Source organism: Rhodamnia argentea, chromosome 7, assembly GCF_020921035.1.
Source record: "Rhodamnia argentea isolate NSW1041297 chromosome 7, ASM2092103v1, whole genome shotgun sequence".
Taxonomy (NCBI): Eukaryota; Viridiplantae; Streptophyta; class Magnoliopsida; order Myrtales; family Myrtaceae; genus Rhodamnia; species Rhodamnia argentea.
The window spans coordinates 13,515,178-13,533,449 of NC_063156.1; the positions used below are offsets into that span (position 1 = coordinate 13,515,178).

At 39.6% G+C, this 18,272-nt stretch overlaps 1 long non-coding RNA gene and 1 pseudogene across 1 annotated transcript; one reads left to right on the forward strand and one right to left on the reverse strand.

Moving 5' to 3' along the window:
• Positions 1 to 392: 392 nt before the first annotated feature.
• On the reverse strand, positions 393 to 1,650 carry LOC125315980 (annotated as a pseudogene).
• Positions 1,651 to 4,552: 2,902 nt separating this feature from the next.
• LOC125316034 lies at positions 4,553 to 18,028 on the forward strand. Its single transcript, XR_007199339.1, has 3 exons — positions 4,553 to 4,562; positions 16,349 to 16,353; positions 17,184 to 18,028. It is a non-coding gene; the product is annotated as an uncharacterized LOC125316034 (long non-coding RNA).
• Positions 18,029 to 18,272: the final 244 nt, after the last annotated feature.

Below are 18,272 nucleotides of genomic sequence, written 5' to 3' on the forward strand. Positions count from 1 at the left end.
CTAAGCTAAAGTACCCGCTTATGGTTTCCCCGGAGCGCCGAAAGCGCTCTTGTACTAACCTATTACCTACACCGTGTCCTAAAATGAGAAGACATATTGCAAGCATTTCCGTTACATCGATATTCCTAGTTCCTTGAAAACAATAGCCTATTGCTAAATCATGGATTAAACTATTAAATACGATCCTATGCATTCTAAACATTTGATAGTACCTTGTCGAACTAGCATCTTCACCCATCAACTATTCTAACCATTCATTTCCTGTATATAAAGATATCATACATGGTTCTTTGTAATTGTATATTGCACGATAAACCACTACGGCCTGAGCGACTCCCACAATTTGCCAATATTCTTCTTTTTCTTTATCATGATTTTTTCCTTCGGGAGAATCATCCATAACTGGTCAAAGTAACAAAATAGAGTTATAGTCGGAAAATAGATGAATAATCTAAATCATCCATCATAGATATGCAAATTCCACCCAATCAAAAGAATACCAACTGAAAACAGGTCTCACATTATAACATAAATAGGAATAGAGTTCATACATAGTGTAAATATAGTGCAAATCATACCAACTGAAAATAGGTCTCACATTACAACAATATGGCATATGAAAAAGTTCAAACAAGTAGCTAACATCCTAGTGATGATTATTATGCTCTTCCAAGTTAAACTTGAGCCACTCGACATTTTCTTCATCTCCATCCAAGTTCATGAAGATCCGCCGGTTGTCTTTCTTTTCAACAAAGTGTGATAGTACAAAAAAGTATAACTTTCAGTCTTGCTTAATCTCAAGTATGGCTTTTCATGTTTGCATAATTTTCATGTGAGGATCAAACTCCCTTGCAAGAGATGAAACACTGCTTCTACTTTCAACAGCTAAACAAAGTTTGTCAATTTGCGATGCTAACTTAGCAGGTCTAATAAACTTTTTTCTTTTCTTTCCTCCGGCTTGCACGTGTGCCGCTCATTTATGGCTCTTACTTGGACTTGGTTGAACAATATCTTCACCTGCATTACCCTCTAAATTATCATTAGTAGATCCTGCGCCATCACCCATATCAGCTTGTGGGGTCTCAATATCCTAATTATTGATTAAACCTTATGCGGGATTCCATGTGACACTTCCAGTAGTAACTGTACCCCCGAACATTCTATCCAATAAAACTTCAAGATCCGGATGTATGACTTTCATTCGAAAAGCCTTAAACTTATGATCTTCGTATTATAATATAACATTTTTATGAGTTGTATCATAAAAGATAAACTTGGAAAAAAAGTAACAAAATAAGAGATAAACACCTTAATTTTCCTCTCCCACCCTTCATCACTTGCACTAATGGTCTTCTTCCTTGCATCCCATCCCAGTCCTATTTTATTTAAAAGCAATTTCCTCCATCTTTTGTATTCTTCCATAAGATTATCCCATTTACTCTTCATTTGATTTTTATCATACTTTTTGCCCCTTAGCTTCTCAAACTTGTTAATTATAACTGTCCATCCATCCCTTTTGTTGCTTGCAAGACGATTGCCTATTTCAATTTGTTCAATGCACAACTTACAAAAAGTTTCTAGTTTTTCCGAGCCCCAATATGCCTTTTCCTTTGCTGAACCGCCATCTTCCAATAAAATGAAGATAAACATTTGAGAGATGCAAACAAATTAGATAGATTTTTACCAAGGGTCACTTTGGCATGAAGAAATACAGGCCGGGAGGCAGGGGATGCAAGAACAGAAAGATCTACTTATGGAACATTAATGGAATTCTGAAGATATGTAGGATAATCCTATAAATAATGTTCTAAAATTTCTTCTAACCATGCTGTGTGTACTCTCCGCAATATAAACAGAGGAAGAGCAATTGTGGGGAGTTGATCATATAGTCATAGGGATTTGTTTACTTAATGCTAGAAATAGAAACTACATGCTAATCCTTTACATGATTAACAACATCTAGAATGAGGAAGCAACACTCATGATTATTGTTCAGTTCCCAAAATCTTGCGGGATATTGTTATAATCTTGCAAGATATTATCTCGATAATGAAGCATTCGGTTTGTGCATGAGGGGACTTCTTATTTTTCTATTTATTTATTTTTTTTGGAGGGGGACGATGGGGAACAAATCTTTCATTAACCAGTGCCACAAGAAATAGAGAGCAAATCCAGAGAGACAGATCACTAAGAAAAGAAAACATCAGGCAGATGACCAAACCAATAACACTTCATACTAGAGCAAGAGAAAGACACGATCCCCATTTCTAGACAAAATTAGTCATTTTATTCTTAAACAATTCACCATCCGCTAGAATCACAACTAGAAAAAGCACAACGAGAAAGAATTGAAGTGAAAGAACCTGGACTACGGTTGAGACTAGCAACTGCAGATAGAGTGAAGAAGACGAGAACACAGAGGCAACCAAGCGAGATTCAAGCTCGAGAGGCAATCACGTAAGAGGTGAGCTTCAAGATTCCAAAGAGAACGACACTTGAGAACCTGGATTGCGGTTAAGACGAGCAACCGTGGACTGAGCAAAGAAGACGCAAGAAATTAACACCAAAAGGAACGAAATGAACAAGAAATTAAACCTACTAAAAAAACGATGCAAACCGACTAATAGACACTTCCGATGAAAGTTGGAAACAGGGCTTACGAGAAGCTAGAGAGTAAGACGAAGCTGCCCGTAGATTGTGGCACATGATCGGGTATTCAATGTGAAGGGCAAACCTTCCAAGTGTGTAGGATAAATGTGAAGAGCTCGTGGGGGGAGGTAGGGTTGGAGCACCGACCAATCTTTTCACTCTTGCTATAAGCGATGAGAAACAGAGGGTAGAGGAAGGGAGGAGGAGGAGGACATCTTCGGAAGAGAAGAGACCATAGAAAAGAAAGAGAGGCCAGATCTAGGGTTTCTATTTTGAAAGGGCTAAACTTGGAATGATAATAAATATGTAAAGACAATAAAGGCAAAAAAAAAAGGTTTATTCATTCCCAGAAGCATGTCAAGAATGCTGGAAAGCCAAGGCAGCTTCAAGGCTACCTTGGGCTTTCTAGCCTTTTGAAAGCTAACTTTATCCCAACGATGTTTTGAAAAAAAAATCCAAACACCTAGACTTTGGCCCGAGGGACTTTGGATACCCAAAGCCCCTTGGAAAGCCCTCCCAAACACATCCTTAATCAAACGTCATTTTAGCTCTTGTTTCTCCTTATCATCGTCATTCGTGACAATAATATCATCAACGTATACTAGAAGTGCTGTCACCTTCCTTGTTGCCGAATGTTTAATGAAGAGGGTATGATCGTCTTGGCTTTGTTTGTACCCCGAAGCTTTCATAACTCTAAAAAATCTCCCAAACCAGGCTCTAGGCAATTGCTTGAGCCTATATAGTGCTTTCCATAATTTACATGCTTTGTTTGTTATCCTTTCTCTTTCAAAGCCCGATGGAATGCTCATGTAGATCTCCTCTTCTAGGTCTCCATAAAAGAATGCATTTTTCACATCATACTATTGAAGTTGCCAATTAAAGTGGGTCGTGAGAGAAAGTAAAAAAATTCTCACATTGTTCATATTTGCCACCGGAGCAAATGTCTCCTCATAATCTACTCTATAAGGCCGAGTATAACCCTTTGCCACCAATTTTGCTTTATATCTCTCAAGAGAACTATCGGCTTTATATTTCATGGTAAAAATTCATTTGCAGCACATAAGATTTTTTCCCTTCGGTTTTTCGACAATCTCTCAAGTCTTTTTTTTTCCTAGTGCAACCATTTCTTCTCTCACTGCATTCCTCCATTCTGTTTTAGAAAATGGCTCAGATAAAGTATTTGGAATAACATTGATGTTCAAACTCACAATGAAATTTCTATGAGGTGGTGATAGACGTTCAAGTGACATATAGTGAGATAGTGGATATAAGGGTCGCTTTGTGCACTCTCTTGTACCTGTTCTAATAGCAATGGGAAGGTGCGAATCATTCTGGCATATCAATCGAGTGTTTATGCAAAGGAGAGTCGGAACTTACCAGAAATTCATTTGCAAAATTCGAATGGAAATGTTTAACCTGTGTTTGGTCTAGAACAGTTGTCTTTCTTGAGTACACCTAAGGAAATCTCATAGAATAAAAAATATGGGTAAATACATGAGTGGACACTTATTCCGGAATACACTCAAATGTAGAGAGTGACTCCGAGATTAAAGTAGCAGGAACTGATTCATCGAAAATTAATTGGTCAGGAGCTGATTAATCAGTGACTGGTTGAAGAGAAATGGAAGCTCGGATTGGAAGATTATGAGGAGGTTAGTCAATAAGGTCTTCAAAGTCTTTATCTTTCACTAATTATTTCTCTGCCTAAAGATAATGCTGTGAAAAGTAAGGTTTATTTTCTACAAATGTAACATTGGCTGATATGTAGGTTTTTTTAAAAAGAGAATGATAACATTTATACCCTTTTTGTGTAGAGGAATAACCAAGCAAGACATACTTGATTTCTCTAGGATCTAGTTTTCCGCTTTGATGATTATGAACATGTGCAAATGAGGTACGACCGAAGACTCTAGGTATGAGATTATTTGTTGTCCTGAAATGGGGATAAGAACTGAAAAAACTGTCACTAGAGTTTTGAAATATAATACTCTTGATGGCAGTCTATTAATCATGTATGTTGATGTAAAGAGGGCTTCCCCCAATATGACTTGGGGACATTCACAAACAATGCTCAAGTAGTGTTAAGCAAATGACCGTTTTTCCTTTCAGCAACCCTATTTTGTTGTGGTATGTTGACACACAATGATTCGTGAATTATCCCTTCTTTTTGGAAATAGGTTGACAAGATCTGATTAAAGTAGTCTTGGGCATTATTTGACCTAAAGCTCTTAATGTTGACTCCAAATTGATTTTGAACCATGGAATAAAAATTAGGAATAATACTACTTACATCAGATTTGTGTTTGAGTAAGAATATTCATGTAACACCTAGTGCAATCATCGATTAGAGAAACAAGCTATCGAGCCCTCGAGACATTTGGAATTGTGGAGAGTCCCCAAATGTCACTATGAATCAAATCAAAAGGATGAGAACTTCTTTGGTTGTTAATGGGAAAAGATGCACCAGTGTGCTTAGCAAATTCAGTCATATTTAATCTTTTAAACAAAGAAAGAAACATGATATTTAAGACACGAAAAGATGGATGACCAAAACGAAAAATAGTAAAACCAAATGACATCTTTATTTAAAGTACTTACAAATGATAAGGAGGAATTACTCATGACTTTCTTCGACCCTGGGTTTCTCAAGATAGTACAACACATTCCTTTCCTTAGCAAGTCCAATCTTCCTCTCCAAATCATGTTCCTTAAAAACTGTAAGTAGGGTAAAAACTTGCACAACATTTTAGGTCTTCAATGAGCTTTTGTATAAAGACAAGATTGACTCATAGTTTTGGCACATAGAAGACACCATTGAGAGTGAGAATGGGCGTAAAATGGATATCACCAATTCTTGCAACGGTGGGTAGGGAACCGTTTGCCACCACTATTTTTCTATTGCTATATAGGTATTACAAAAATATGAAAGGGAAGAAAGTTTGTGTTTTTATCTGGTACTTCTGAAAGTTCGTGTTAAATTTGTCATGGCAATAAAAGTTTATGGTTTTATTTGGTTTACCCTTTTACCTCAATTGTCCATTGTTTTTTTCACTTCTTTTGAATAAAATTTCCTACCAATAAAAATGACTTCATGGTTGCTCGGCAAATCTCTTTTACAATTTTAACAATTGGAGATATATTTTGTTTACGTTTGTTTCACGAAAAAAAAAATTGGGCAAATATTTTCCTCATGTTTCAGCATTTGGATTGTAGTTTTACAGAAAATGTTATCCTATCAAAGCTTAAATTCAAGAAAATGATTCCAGGTTTGAACCAGAAATTCTATGCTTCAGCATAGGAACCCCAATGCTTGTTCTCGGACCCTAAGCAGAGGGGCCAAGTCCTTAGTGCCTAGGCTAAGACTGCGGCGCCATGGCCTAGGTCCATCTAGGCCGCGCTTAAGACCCAGGCCACTGCATCGTTATCCATTGAGGCTAGGCCTGAGACACCGATGCTCGTGCCCGGGAGGCTAGGCCCGGTATATGAACGCCGAGCCCGAAGGCCGAGCTCGAGGCCCTCGGCGCCCGTGCACGAATCCATCGAGGCTAATTTTTTTTTAAAAACTAAAATTCAATTTTTTTTCTTTTAAATTTTTAATGTAATTTTAGTTCTTTTCTTTTCTTTTCTTTTCTTTTCTTTTCTTTTCTTTCTTCCTCTAGACGACCTACTATATACGCGGGCTAACGAGGCTCGAGCTTCCCCGTGGCTATCGCCGGCTGCTCGTGACGAAGGAAAAAGGAAAAAAATAAAATAAAAAATTATTAAAAAATCATTTTAGTTTTTAAATTTGCACAAATGGTCCACATCAACGCCGATCGCCTAGTCATACCATATAGTACGACCAGTATCCATGGCAACTATTTCTAGCCAAATGACAACACGGAAATCAAATTAAATGTTTCTTACTAAATAAAGGAAAATATTTTTCAGTTTATTTTTAGATCTCTACCAATTATCGAAAAATATTGTCATTTTCCTGAAATGATACGAAGGGAAAGAGAATCCTCTTGACTTAAAAAAAGAGTCTTGGTCATTGCCGATAAGCATTCACCAGTTGTTCTTGGTGTGCAAAAGAGTAACTTTTCCTGTTAACCCCCGTTTTCCCCTATAATGGCGGAAGCAGCTCTCTTCAGCATAGCATCGGCAATCATCAAGAGGGTTGGCTCTTTGGTTGTGAATGAGATTCCGGAGCCCTGGGGTTTCAAGGATGAGCTCGAGATGTTGGTCATCGTCGTCTCCACAATCCGGAACGTCCTTCTCGAAGTGGAGGAGCCGTACGAGAAGAACCATCAGGTCAAAAGTTGGCTCATAGAGCTGAAACAAGTCATGTACAATGCCGACAATGCCAACGATTTGCTGGACAAGTACCCGATCAAGGCTTTGAAGGGGCAGATCTTGGCCAGTGGTGAGGCAGCCAATAAGGAGGTAACCAAGAATTTCCATCTCGTCTTTTCGAGCATGAAGGATTTCATTCTTGCTATCAAGACGCGTCACAAGATGAAAAGCATCAGGCAAAGATTAGACTGTATTGCAGTTAATAGGAAGTTCCACTTAGCTGAATACCCGCTTGAAACTAGGTTCGTGGTCAGGGAGAGAGAACAGACTCACTCATTTGTCCGTGCTGAGGAGGTTATAGGGAGGGATGATGATAAAATTGCAATTGTAAAGTTCCTACTGACCCCTTCCCCTATCCAAGATGATGTATCCATCATTTCCATAATAGGGATAAGTGGCTTGGGGAAAACAACATTAGCACAACTGGTGTGTAATGATGAGTTGGTCAAGAAGAACTTTGAGATCCATATGTGGGTATGCATCTCAGACGTTTTCAACATAAAACTAATCTTGGAGAAGATGATAAAGTCTGCTACAGACAAGGATTTACCTCAAATATGGAGGTAGACCAGCTGCATAAGCTCTTCCGAAGGGAAATCGAGGGAAAGAGGTACATGCTTCTCTTGGATGATGTTTGGAAGGAAATTCCTAAAAAATGGCTTGATCTGAGAGGACTTCTGATGGGCGGTGCAAGAGGAAGCCAAGTTTTGATAACGACACGCAGTAAATTGGTCACAGATAGCACAGGCGTGGATTAGTATTACAAATGTTTGTAACAAGGAAGAATCATTGTTACATATCCTATTCTCCCATTACCTAAAGGTTTAGAAAAAATATCTGTAAGTTGTTTACCAATCCTAATATAACTAGGAAGAATCATTCACTCTAGAACTTCTCTCAAATAAAATGACAGTCAATCTCGATGTGTTTTGTTTTCTCATGAAGCACGGGATTGGAAGCTATATGTATTGCTTCCTTGTTATCACACCATAGAAACATATGAGTGGAAACTTTAAAACTTAATTCAGTCATGAGATACTGAATCCACATTAATTCACATATCACTTGTGCCATGGCTCTATATTTCGACTAAGCATTGGAACATGCAATAACACTATGTTTCTTACTCTTCCATGATACTAGGGGTGCGCATGATAACCATTTTATTTCTAAAATCAATTTATGGCTAGAAATAGATTTTTCTATTTCTAGTTTATGGATGAGTTTTGAGCAAAAAAATGCATTTGATAATGACATAAAATGTTTGTTCCTAGAATAGAAATTCATTTGATAACGGTTGAAAATTTCTACTTCTGGAATATTATTAACACAAAATCTTTTACAAAAAATTTCTACTTCATTTTTAATTTTCTTAAAATTTCTTTAGAAATATAATTTTTATTGTTAGAAAATTTTATTTACTACTTAAAAATAAAAATTTATTTATTTATTACTCCAGCTGCCTCGGTCGGCTGCGATTCTGATGGCCGACGAGGGTGGTAGTTGGTGGCATAAGTTGGATGTGGACGATGGTCGGCGAGTGCCGGTGGCCAACGGTGGGTGGCAATAGCAAGCGATGGGTGGTGGTGGCCGGTGGTTGGCGGCGACCGGCGGTGGGTGACAGTGGAAGGTGGTGTGTGGCGACGGTGGCTGGAGGTAGGCAGTAGGAGGCAACGGGAGGTGGTCGACGGTGGTGGCCTACGGTGGTCACAACGATGGTCGGTAAAAGGTAGTGGTTGGCGGCCGGGGGCGGTGGGTGGTGGCGGCCGACGAATGGTTGCGGCCGGAGGAGGTTAGCGGTGGGCGGTGGTTGGCAATGGCAACGGCGGTCGTTGCAACGATGGCGGTCGATAGTGGTTGTAGTAGCAGCCGGCGGTGGTTGTTATGACTAGCGGTGGGGGTCGACGACTACCGGCGGTGGGCGGGAACCGGTGGCGGAGGTCGATGGGTGACGATAGTTAGCAGGTGGCAGCGATTGACAAAGGAAGGGCAACAGAGACAGTGTGATGAGAATTTTAAAAAAAAAAAAACAAAGGATTTTGGTAGGTTATTTCTCATTTTTGTTTTTGGAATAGAGAAACTACAATTTTGAGCTTCTCATTTCTCTTTCAAATCTATTTCTAGAACAAAGATTTGTTCCCGAAACGGAAAAGTAGAATTGCATTACCAATCGAATTTTGGTTCTAAACATGTTTTTGGAATAGATTTGGAACGGAAACAGAGAAATAGAATCGTTGTTATGCGTGCCCTAGATTTCCTCCAACCAAGGTACAAGAGCCCGTAGTTGATCTTCTATCATCTAGAGATCTTGCCCAATCAACATCAGAGAATCCTTCAACTCTCTTGTGACAATGATTTTGATAAACAATTCCTTTCCCTAGAGCCTTTTTCAAGTATCTCAAAATTCGAATGATCGCACCCCGATGAAATGTATGAGAGGAAGACAGAAACTAACTTACTACACTAATTGAATGTGCAATGTCTGATCAACTAATTGTGAGATAATTTAGCTTATCTACTAGTTTTCTATATCTCTCATGATTGTCAAGAATTTTTTCTTCATCAGCTACCAATTTAACTCCTTGTTTCATAGGTGAATTAAGAGGTTTTGATCCCAACCAGCCTATTTTAGTGAGCAAATCCAGGACATATTTTATTTGTGATAGGACAATACCTTTCTTTGACTATGTCACCTCAATTCCTAGGAAACACTTCAACTTTCCTAAGTCCTTGGTCTGAAACTGTTGCTAAAGATAGAGTTTTAATTCAAGTCTACCAGACGAGTCATCTCCTATGATGGTAATATCATCAACATACACAATTAAGAACAGCCTACCTCTCCCTGATTGTTTATAAAAGAAAAAATGATCATTTTCATGTTTAGACAATCCAAATAAGAATAAAACTTCAAAGAATCTTTCAAACCATGAGCGTGGAGATTACTTCAAACCACATAAGTACTTCTTTAACTTACAAACCAATCCACCATACTCCCCCTAAGCAACGAATCCAAAAGGTTGCTCTATATACACCTCCTCACCATGAGTACTGTGCAATAAAGCATTCTTTACATCAACAAGGACCAATTATATGTGGCATCAATGGAGATCAAAATACGAACATATGTAAACTTAGCAATAGGAGAAAAAGTGTGCAGATAGTCAACTCCATACACTTGATGTGACGTCCCGGGCCATCACATCTACCGAGTTTAGCCTTTTATATACTTAATAAGTTTAGATGTTGATGTTAAACATGCGGAAGCTAGGACTCATTTTTCCAAAAACACAAAGTACCCAAATTAATTAAACGATAATGCAAAGGCGTGGGTTGAACTCGAAGCCAAAAGATCATCAAGGTGTTTACTTGTGTGTTAGACATTCACGAGTTCTTCATGTTTACAAACATTATCCCAAGACTAAGAGTTATCTTGGAGGCTCGAGTGACTACTCCTCGTTTCTTTACTAGCCGCCGGATCCAGAAGTCACTATCTCACTCCTTTGCCCCCTAAGCTTGGGTGATCCATAAAAGAAAAAAAGGATATCACCACAAGAGTGAGCTAAAAAGCTCAGCAAGAAATGCATCCAAACCCCGTCGTCCCTAGCTTTGGTTCTTTAGTCTCCAGTGAATTAACGAGCACCTACCCAAGAATTAGCTCAATTCTTATTTCATAAATAAGATCAAATCAAAACACACATGCCAAGATAAATGCAATGTAAGAGTCGTACACAGCAATCCACGTATGTCCCAAAAATAGATGAGGATTGTGCTATACTTGCAAGTTCTACTATTCGGCTCCTTAATTGCCTTTAAGACTAGTCCGATCTTGTTGTTCCTCTCTCCGAGGCACTAACCGTAGCCACAGCATTCCCCCGCACATAGGTTAGGGGTATTTTAACTCCACGACATTCCCTACACACGGTTCGGGGTGTCTCATTTCCCCTCTCGAGGTACCAATGATTCGGTATGTTTGTACCATGACATGCCAAATGCCATGAATGCCAAAACACGCATAAGTACTAGCTTTGCTAACATGGTAGACTGAAGTCCCACCACTTCAAGTTATCAAATAATCGGTTAAGGCACAACACATTATTTAATATACTGAAGCTAACATAAGTACCAAGCAAGGTCCGTCGACCCCCACATTCCATCATCTCACTCTCAAAAGCCGCTAGCCAATTTGGAATACACTCTGACCAACATACTCTCAATGCTTTCTTTACTCATTGGGCTCACTAATGCCTGGAATAATGTACAATCAGCTATATAATGATGTCTACCTCCATGATCGGTCCACAATTAACGTTAGTTCAGCCCTTAATTACTCTAGTTATCCTACTAGAATTATCCTCAAGGCTCCTCAATGTACCTAGGCCTATGCCGAAGCTAAACCTACTTGACTCACTTTAATCCTTCATGTGTTTTCACCCGTTCACATCTTAATCTCCAGAATTCATTTACTCTCCATGCTAGTTCCATCACCTAAAACAACCACCAGTCCACCTCACACAACCTGCTATACAAGCAAATATTCTATGGGACTAGGCCAAACTACACCAAAAGGAAAATTACATTCCATAGCTCAAGCGCGACAGTTTGTTCATCAATTCCACTCATCCAACTCGTAGAGGTGCCATTCTAGTTTAAACAAACATCATGCTAGCCAAATCAAACAATCTACTCTGCTTTTACTCAACCACCCTAACAAGATTACAAATCGGTTCGAGTGAATTCCCCGCCTAAACGATTAGCATATCAACCTTTCACAAAGTTTAAACATCTACCTTTCAATTTCTAAAACTTACTTGCACGTCACGCCGATCCCATCATCAAGGGCGACAACCAGCCCGTTTGACATAATATGTACATCAATTAGCTAGTCTACAAGACCGGACCGAATCACATCTATGGGGAAAGCCCCACTTCCCGATTCCAACTCAACGATTCATCCTTCAATTCCATTATTCTAACTTGTTGATATGCCAATATAACCAAATGGATCATCGCACAAACCAACCTGAATAGTTTCACTCAGCTCTATTCGGACCTCTAACAAATTACAAGGCAGAGTTTGGTGGATTCCTTGCTCGAGTTAGATGGCGTGGGCTGTCGATGGAGATACCCTTTGGTCTCCTCTTTGCTACCCTCACTGGAACAGAGCAGATTTGGACTCCTTCAATTTTACTTCTCTCTCAAATTGGCATGAAAACACAAGAATGAGCCTAAGAGGATGATTTGCCCGAAGCATGCAGAAGGTCTTACCGAGATTCAGCTTGTAATATGACACTTGGAGAGCGTTCATCAAGGAGTACGACACTTGGAAGTAGAGGTTAGAAGATCATAGACACTCATTTATCATGCATCCATTGAGTTGTTTTCCATTGGTGATTAATCCCTTCTCAATTGCCACTTGTCTCACATGCATTAAGGTAATGTTTCAGCCTTGATATCGCCACTTGAGGAAGGAGGTTGCCACTTGGTGTTGTTTGAGGAGGAGGATTGACACTTGTTAATTGGGCTCTAGCACCTCACATTTGTTAAGCATGAGGTCATTTAGTTGTTCCTCATGATCACTAATCCCCTCAAGATCGGCCATTTGTCCTTTAACTCATATACCACTAAGTCATTTGTCATTCAATTTATAAATTTAGTGTGATGTCTCCCTTTGTCACGCCCTATTTGTCAATCTAGTGCACCTCTTAAACACCTTATTTTTTACCTCTCCTTGCTGATTATGTGGCCAATTAATAGGTTAATGACGACTACCCCTCTTTGACCATAATTCACGTGATAGTGAAGGTGAATGGTCTCCTTGACCATTGTACCACATTCGGTCCTCTAACCCATGGTACACAGTTGACCCTCTAATCACCATTGGAGCATATCAATTGAGGTTTTCCTCCAGCCAATTTGCGGTTTGTAAAAAGAACAAGGAACTCTGAAGTTCAATCCCGACGAAGTTGAATATGTCAAACTTAAATTGTCCCATAGCAGTTAATCGGCTCCCATCACACTAGATCAAATAGTTGTCCATGTACTCGGGACTTCTAGTTGCACCCGACTTAACAACTATAATTCAATCCCTCCCATCGACGTGCGGATCTCCATGTCATAAGTCGGCTTTCAAAGCCATTTCGGTCTTTACGAATCGTCTAGAACCTAATAAAAGTGGGATGCCACACCTAAGGATACCCTTTCACAATAAGTCTTGCTTTTAGAAAAGCAATAGAACCATTAGGATTGACTTTCATAATATGCACCCATCGACAACCAATAGTAGTTTTGCTTGATGAAAGAGGTACCAAGTCCAAGATTTCATTAACCTGTAATGCCTTTAATTCTTCTTCCATAGATGTCCTCCAGCCAAGGCTTTGTAATGCCTCGCCTACGGACTTAGGGACAAGATATTGATCAACAGTGGATAAAAAGGATCGAAAGGAAGAAGACACATAAGTGTATGAGACAAAGTTTGCAATGGAGTGTTGAGTGCCGGCACGTATACATTTGTAGTGAGCAATAGGAAGGTCAAGATCGGATATTACCCGAGGATCGGCTAAAGGTAGATATGGAGCTGAAGATGACGCAGTAGTGATGGGAGGATGGAGTGAATCGGTAGTTACTCGAGAACACCGAGTATAAACCTTAAGAGGAGGAGATTTCTATTTAGCCATTGGTGAAACAGTTGGAGCAGATGAGTGAATGATAGTCACATGTAAGTCTTCATCCATCTTTGAAACAGTGATTGGAACTTCAAAGTAAGGAGTAGGCTCAAAGAATGAAACATTAGCAGCTATAAAGTATTTCCTCAAGGTTGAGGAATAGCAACAATATCCTTTTTGAATACGAGAATAACCCAAAAACGTATATTTAATGGCCCCGAGATCAAGTTTTGATACTACAAGTCGATGATCACGAGCAAAATAGACACAACCAAAAATAGGAGTTGGTAAGGCAAACAAAGGCTGAATGGGAGACAAAGTGGAAAAAGGAATACCACCTCGTAAAATAGAAAAAAGGCATCTGATTAATAAGATTGCACACAGTAAGAACAACATCGGACTAAAAGGTTCAAGGAACCTTCATCTCAAATAACATGGAACTAGTGACCTCCAAAAAATATCTATTCTTCCTTTCGGCTCTACCATTTTGTTGAGGTGTATTAGGACAAGAAGATTCATGAACATACCATGTTGAGTCATAAAGTCAGAAAAATATGCAGAAAAGTACTCTATAGCATTATCGGATTGCAAAACTTTGACATGCATACCAAAGCGAGTATAAATTTCACAAATAAAGGCTCGCAATATAGAAAGCAATTCTAAATGACTTTTCATTAAATATAACCAAGTAACCCTGGAATAATCATCAACAAAAGTAACAAAGTATCTAAAACGCAAATTGGAAACTAAATGACAAGGGCCCCAAATATTTGAATGAACTAATGAAAAAGGAAACACCGCTCTTTTATTGACTCGGGGTGGGTAACTAACATAATGCAATTTGCCAAGTCAGCATGATTCACACTCTAAAATAGAAAGAGATTGAAAGCTAGAATCCAACTTCTGAAGACTATATAACGAAGGATGTCTAATACGACAATGAATCTGATGTAGAGAAGCAATATTGGGGCAAGCAATGAAAGGAGCATCTTTAGGCACATACAGCCCCTCCCCCCCCCTTCTTAGTCTCTTGTTCTCTACCAATCATCTTCTTCATAGCCGGATCCTCAAAAATACAAGAATTGAGGTAAAAAGTCACTAAACATTGAAAGTGTTTAGTTAATTTACTAACAGACATGAGTTGAAAGGAAATTTTGGAATATAAAGTACCGAGGATAATGATGAAGAAAGGATTGGATGAACTGTATCAACTCTCTTAACTTGAGAAGATGAAGCATTAGTTAAGGTAACAGTAGATGATGATGGTGAAGTAAGAGAGGAAAATATATCTCGAAAGACTGATGTATGATCGGATGTCTCCGAATCAATGACCCAAGGGCGAGAATTAGTTGAAATGCATGCGGTAGCATTATATGTCTAGAATAGAGTAGCAGTGGAAGAAGTAGGCTGTGAAATCTGAGACTGGTTGTACCATGCAAATTCCTCATCAGACAAAACCACTATATTGCCTTGGGAAGATTGTGGCATGGATAAAGAGTCAATGCTAGATGCAACATTTGGAAACCGTTGTTGTCTTGGTCTACCGTGTAACTTGTAGCAAAATTTCTAAACATAGCTAGGTTTTCCACAACAATGTCAAGTCCGAATAGCCCCCGAGCTCTTAGTAGAAGTTTAGAGTTGTCCATATATTTGTCTCTGTCCTTGGCCTCTTCTTATTCCTATGCTTCGACCACCACGGCCATCACGACCATTATATCCTCCACGATTTCCTTTATCACCCCTACCTCTACCGGTTCGATATTGAGAGACAAAAGCTGAACTACCAACCACAGCTATGGTGCTTTGAGAAGAACCACGGGATACTCGAAGAACTCGAGCATATGTATCCCTAAGTGATGCAATAGTCTCTCCACGAAGAATATGACACCTAATAACATCATAGGCCGGACTAAGACCTCCTAGAAAATTCATTATAGCCAACTATTCTCTTTGAAGTCGCATTTGTTCAACATTAGAAGAAATAGGAAGAAGAGCATTCAACTCTTCATACATTTTATTAAAATCAATGAAATATTAATCAATTAAACCACCCCTTGCTCTCGGATCGGTGAAACTCCTTTGATAGTTCATATATCCTAGAAATATTGTTTTGGCTAGAATACAATACATCTAAATACTACCGCAATTCCTTGATTGTATCAATATGAGCTACCAAGTCTCTAATATTACTCTCCATAGAGTTCAAAAATTGTCCTATAAGACGTGCATCAATAATATCCTAATTTGCATTATTAGCAGGTTTAGTTCCAGTCAAGTGTATATGTTGATTTCTACCCTTCAAAATGAACTTAACAATCTTCTTCCATTGTTGAAAATTGGTAATACCCTCAAACTTCTTATCGGTAATTCGATTAGAAGTTTGAGGGTATTACCACCGGTGTCTAGCGACTTCTCAACATTACTATTCTCACCATCACCCATTTTCCAATGATAACGAGAAAACTACTAAAAAGGTTTTCTTCAAGCAACTCAACTCCAACAATTCAACAGTCCACGATGATTGACAAAAATATCACATCAATAGATAACATCATACTAATAATCTAGCCCATTGAATGACTTGCTCCCTTCAACCATCATCAATTGAATTCACCAAAACAAAAGGATAATCTTGAGAAACCCATAAAACTTCACAGATTCATTAATAACAAAAGAACCTTAGGATTGACCAAACATGTAAGAATCGGTAGGGGCCCGAGACCCAACGGTGTCGCACAAAAGCCAAGGGACAACCACTATGATCGCATTGCAATTAGCAAGGTCGAGCGAGACCTAGGCACTAACCAGCATGGTTGCACGAGACCCAAGCACCAACCAGAAAAGTCGCGCAAGGCCCTAGGGCGGACCAGCAAGGTCATACGATGCTCCGGTACCGATCAAAAGAACCTTAGGAATGACCAAACATGTAAGAATTAGTAAGGGCCTGAGACCCAACAGTGTCGCACAAAAGCCAAGGGACAACCACTATGATCACATCGCAATTAGCAAGGTCGGGCGAGACCTAGGCACCAACCATCATGGTTGCACGAGACCCAAGCACCAACCGGAAAAGTCGTGCAAGGCCCTAGGGCGGACCCGCAAGGTCATACGATGCTCCGGTACCGATCATAAGGGTCACGCAAGGGTCAAGTACTAACTAGAAGGGTCGCATGAGGGCTAGGCATTATCTAGGCACCAACCAACATGGTTGCACGAGACCCAAGCACCAACTAGAAAAGTCACGCGAGGCCCTGGGGCAAACCAGCAAGGTCATACGATGCTCTGGTATTGATCATAAGGGTCACGCAAGGGTCAAGTACTAACTAGAAGGGTCGCATGAGGGCTAGGCATTATCTAGCAAAGTCGCAAGGCACGGATAGTGAGATCAGCTAAGGACAAGGTGATCGTGAGATGAAGCTCTAATACCATGTAAAAAGAGAATGTCAACACTTTTTTATTGATAAAACTCATTATATACATACACAATAAACCCTAGATAACTCAAAGACCATTCTACCATCTTTATATCTCTAAAAGATAGGATTGTGTTGATCAACCTTGGATGGCACAGGGATTTATCCCGTCATCATATGTGGATCCAAATAAGGAACGTTTGGGCAATGAGTATTTCATGGATTTGCTTTGGAGGTCCTCCTTTCAAGTTGTTCAAGAGAATGAGCTAGGCCACGTAGTAAATTTCAAAATGCACGACATAATGCATGATCTTGCTCAACTAGTTGCGGGGACACAGTGCATGATTGTGGACTTGAGTTTTGGAAAACTTGATAGAAGGGTTCGCCATGTGTCATACAGTAGTAATTTCGATCTATCATGGATGCCGGGAACACCATACTCTGGAGCGGACAAACCAAGTTCCTTACTCCTAAATGAATCCCCTATCCCCTGTCCATAGTGTGCCCTATAAGCTTTTTTATGACACAGTAGTAGGAAGCTTTAGGGGCTTGCGTTCTTTGAATACGAGCAATTCAGCAGTCACCATGCTGCAAATATCCATAAGCAACCTCGTCCATCCAAGATATCTTGATTTATCTCGAAATCCCAACATCAAACTGCTCCCCGACACCATTACTGATCTCCAACTTGCAGACCTTAATACTCACCAACCGTTATAACCTTGAAAAATTGCCAACAGACGTGGAAAAGTTGATCAACCTTAGACATCTGGATATTGATGGATGTGCCAATCTGAAGCAAGCATTATGAGGATTGGGGAAGGTGTAGTCTATTCAATCACTAGACACCGGTGGTATCACCATCTCCAGGCAAAGCTGTTGGCTCAAGGAACTGAAGGACCTAAACAACTTGCATGGAGAGCTGAGGATCGTGGACTTAGGACATGATGATGACGCTACTTGGTTGTGGAATGGGGTCCAGAAAGCCATGAAGACGAGGGTGTATTAAATGATGTGATGATGTGATGATGCGGGAGGATATAAAGTCGCTCTGGAGCCTCAAAACAGTTAATGATTGAATGGTATGGAGGTGCACGGTTTCCCAAATGGATGATGGAGGATCTGATGTCATGCCTCCCTAATTTAGTTCAAATTCGGCTGGACAATTGTTTCAGGTGCCAATATTTGCCACCACTGCATCAGATTGCTTAAG